Genomic DNA, 4,065 nt, shown 5'->3' with positions numbered 1-4,065 from the left:
CAGTTAGAGTCTGAGTCAAGTCTGAAGTCTTTCAGTTAGAGTCTGAGTCAAGTCTGAAGTCTTTCAGTTAGAGTCTGAGTCAAGTCTGAAGTCTTTCAGTTAGAGTCTGAGTCAAGTCTGAAGTCTTTCAGTTAGAGTCTGAGTCAAGTCTAAAGTCTTTCAGTTAGAGTCTGAGTCAAGTCTGAAGTCTTTCAGTTAGAGTCTGAGTCAAGTCTGAAGTCTTTCAGTTAGAGTCTGAGTCAAGTCTGAAGTCTTTCAGTTAGAGTCTGAGTCAAGTCTGAAGTCTTTCAGTTAGAGTCTGAGTCAAGTCTGAAGTCTTTCAGTTAGAGTCTGAGTCAAGTCTGAAGTCTTTCAGTTAGAGTCTGAGTCTAGTCTGAAGTCTTTCAGTTAGAGTCGGAGTCAAGTCTGGAGTCTGATGCACTGGTTGCAGGTACTGCCAAGACTCTCATGCCCAAATAGTACAGCGTTGGGAAGTCCTTCAGATGCCTACTCCAGAATTTCAAGCGGTCAGTCTCATCCTCCTCAAATGCTGCCTTTATGTATGCATTGAGTTCTGTCACATCGCTGTTGGTATATTAGACATGTTTTTTTTTGTTTTTTCTTGTGGTAGGTAGCCCATGAAAAGTTGTGAAGTGTTTGCTGGAGCTTCCTCATGATCATCACTTCCACTGCTACTACCCTCAGGGATGGAGACCTTTTCCCTCCCAGATATCACCAAGCCTGGGAAAAACAAAAACACGTTTTGTGCAAATTGCTCCAAGAATGATTATGCATTTCAGAATAGTTATTAAAATAAACTGTATACAGTATACTGACAGATTATTACAATTTAAATCACTTTCTTTTACATCTTCAGCTGCTAGCACATCATGGTCAAGCCAGAAGAGACAGAAGTTCGGGTCCAGTAGTGCAGAAACCATGTAGATTTTTCTATTTGCGAAAGGAAATCCTCTTGTGTGTTCAGCTGACTCCAACATTCACAAACATCCCCTTGAAACGATACTTAAAGGAACACTTCACCCATTTGCATTAGACTTTGTATCTTTAGAAACCCAGTCACATTTTCGAATGGTCATGGTTTATTCCCTTATTTTCCCCTGAGATGGGAGAAAGGAGGATTTAAGTGTTCCACTTCCTGCTTTTTATGACGCAAAAATCGTCATTTTGCGTCATAAAAAGCAGGAAGTCAAATTTCTTTGAATAAGGGTAAGACTACAAACACTAGCTCATCATTTATCCAGTAGAAGGCGCTGTTCCGCATGTTTTCAACCCGCCCATAGAGGGATTTCACTCACAGAATGTACATATAGTGTCAGCCATTCTTTATTTGGAAGCTAAGCTAACAGATTCTTATTCTGTGGAGAAAGCTGAGTAGTAGCGGTGACCATCCTCTTTTTCCCGGACATGTCCGGCCGTCGAGATGTCCGGGATTCGGCTTTTGCTTTCTGCAGTCGCATTCATAGTTTACATGCACACCTTTGTTTCAATCTAACGTTAACTGAATTCATTCCGATTGTTGAATCTGAATGTAGTGTTTACATGAACGCTAAACAAGTGATCGTTTGATGTGCGTTTTAACATTGCTAGGAAAATTCCCGCTCCTCCGTGAGAGATACGAGACCGGTGCGTCTCACAGGCGCCGGCGCCACTCATCAGTAATCACGCCACCGGGCTCGCGTCGTTCTCCGCGGCCGTCAGTCTCGTTCCTGCTCGTCACAGTAAACATGAGGAATGGCGACTGTAGAACGCAAAAGCCGAATCCTGGACATTTTGGGCGACATCAAAATACTGGGCAGACTCACGGAGACTCACTAGTAGCATAGCCTTGTTGAATGTTGTTTACTGCGATCTCTTACCGGTAGGCGTGGCCTCCTAGGGCAGCGAAGCAAGTGCATTCTGGGAGTTGTTGTCTTTCATCCCCATAAGCCAAAAATACATTTTCTGGCTTTTCTCAGTCTAGAAGGCTCCACATTCAAAAATAATTTCACATTTCTTCTACATAAATGACCCATTTTAAATACACATTCATCTTTCCAGAGGTGAAGTGTTCCTTTAAGTGACCTCTGTAACACTTTCACTAAGCTAGTGAGGTGTCTGACTAAAGTTAACATCCTGGTGAGATGACTATTCAAGGAGAGGACACACAGAAGAGCTGCACTTATTGTTACTAACTTTTCCCCTTGGTTAGGTCAGTGGCTTGAAGAAATGGTCCCAATACTTCAACAAGTTCTTTCAACTGACTAGTTTCTCTGGGTGTCATGCACAGTTCTTGGTCTTGGTTTTTCCAGGAGATTGCAAAGCTTTTGGGCATCCAGTTGAGCTCAGTGAATGGTTCAATACATTTGTCTCTGTTAATCCATCTCGAACAACCAACTGCAGCGTATGTGCAAAACACGGTGTTGTTTCCTGCAGTTGTTCTGAATGGATTCCACATCACTTTGGTCATCCTCTCTTACCTCTTCCTATAGGCTTGGGTTATCTAGGTCGTCTTCTAGACTCTCAGTTAAGTATACCACAGGGAAACGCTCTGTATTATATAATCAATATTGTGTTTCAATTAAAATGTTTCGCAAATTTGTTAACTTATCACTGATTCTTTCTCCAGTGTGAGACCCAGTGAACATGTCACAGCTTAGGAGAACACTGTGTCTTTGACTGAAATATGACTCCAGTTGCATGAAATGGGCTGTCACCATAAGTTTTCTTGCGTGTGTAGCAGGTCAGGTGGTCGAGTTGGGAAGTGTACCTTTAAGGCCGGCTGATTATTTGGATCAGGTGGCGTAAGTGACGCACCCCTTTAAAGGTGTTGAGAGGAACAGAAAAATGGTGCAGTGTGAGAGAGTGAGTCTCTTGGTGTATCGGCTGTGCGAAGGGGAGAACGTGAGTCTTTTTGGGAGGTTATGTTTATTGGTTGTTAATATTGAATCGCTTATCACGGCTCTTTGTTTGTTTGTAGCTCGGTGGGGCGTCTGCGTTTATGGTGTCCAGTAAATGGTGCCAGCAGTGACGAGCTTACAGAAACTTGCTTTCATAATAGTGAGTAGTGATCCAACACGGGTGTTGTGGCAACGTAAGTAATGTAGATCTTTTTGGAGGTCCATGCCTAGTTGTCGTTGATAGTAAATTCATTGAACCGCTCAACACGGCTCTTTGTTTGTTTAGCTCGGTCTGGCGTCTGCGTTTATGGTCCGGTAAATGGTACCGGCAGTGACGAGCCTACAGGAACTTGCTGTCATGTAGTGATCTTACATAGGTCTTGCAGCAACGTAAGTAACGCAAGTCTTTTTGGAAGTCCATGCCTATTTGTTTTTAAATTCATTGAACTGCTTAACACGGCTCATTGTGTGATGTAGGATATAAGGTATTTTATAAATCACACACTAGAAATATGATAAAGAAGCAGAAACAGATAACTTAGTTGCAGTAAAGTAAGATATTTTAATAAGTTGAAGAAACAATAATGATTTGACACACACTCTCTCTCTCTCTCTCTCTCTCTCTCTCTCTCTCTCTCTCTCTCTCTCACACTCACTCGATTTGCGCATTGCTGCCATGTGTGTATTACACAGGTAACGTTATTACATTGCTTCCTGATATCACGTGCGCAAACACAAATAACCTATATATGTTTATACTACAGGGCCGTTGAATGCTTGTATCTGATAACCGTGAAGCTCTTGTAATTATTACTTTACCCCACCTCTCCATGCCGAGTGATGCAGTAAACATAGCCTAGCTAACGTTAGCTGGCTACGATTTCAGTACAGTAATGTCAAAGATCCTTGCTCCTTCTCAATTATCTGGTAATATTCTATTCACAAAATACAACCAAAATTACGGTAATGTTAAAATTTACTTGTGAAAAGTAATCCTGGGCCCTATTTGCGATGGTCCGCCGATTAGAACAGGAAAATGCTCCACAGTGCTCTGGAATCTAACTGCTGCTAAGCAACGAAACTAGGAGTACGACCGGTTTAAGATGGCGGCCGTATTTCTCAGTGCCCAGCGGCCAATAGGGCATCTAGTCTCTATATAATATCTATGATTGAAACCCATTTCCAATCC

The sequence above is a fragment of the Phoxinus phoxinus genome, assembly GCF_949152265.1.
Source record: "Phoxinus phoxinus genome assembly, chromosome: 21".
NCBI classification, from domain to species: Eukaryota; Metazoa; Chordata; class Actinopteri; order Cypriniformes; family Leuciscidae; genus Phoxinus; species Phoxinus phoxinus.
Note: the sequence above shows the minus strand (reverse complement) of the source record.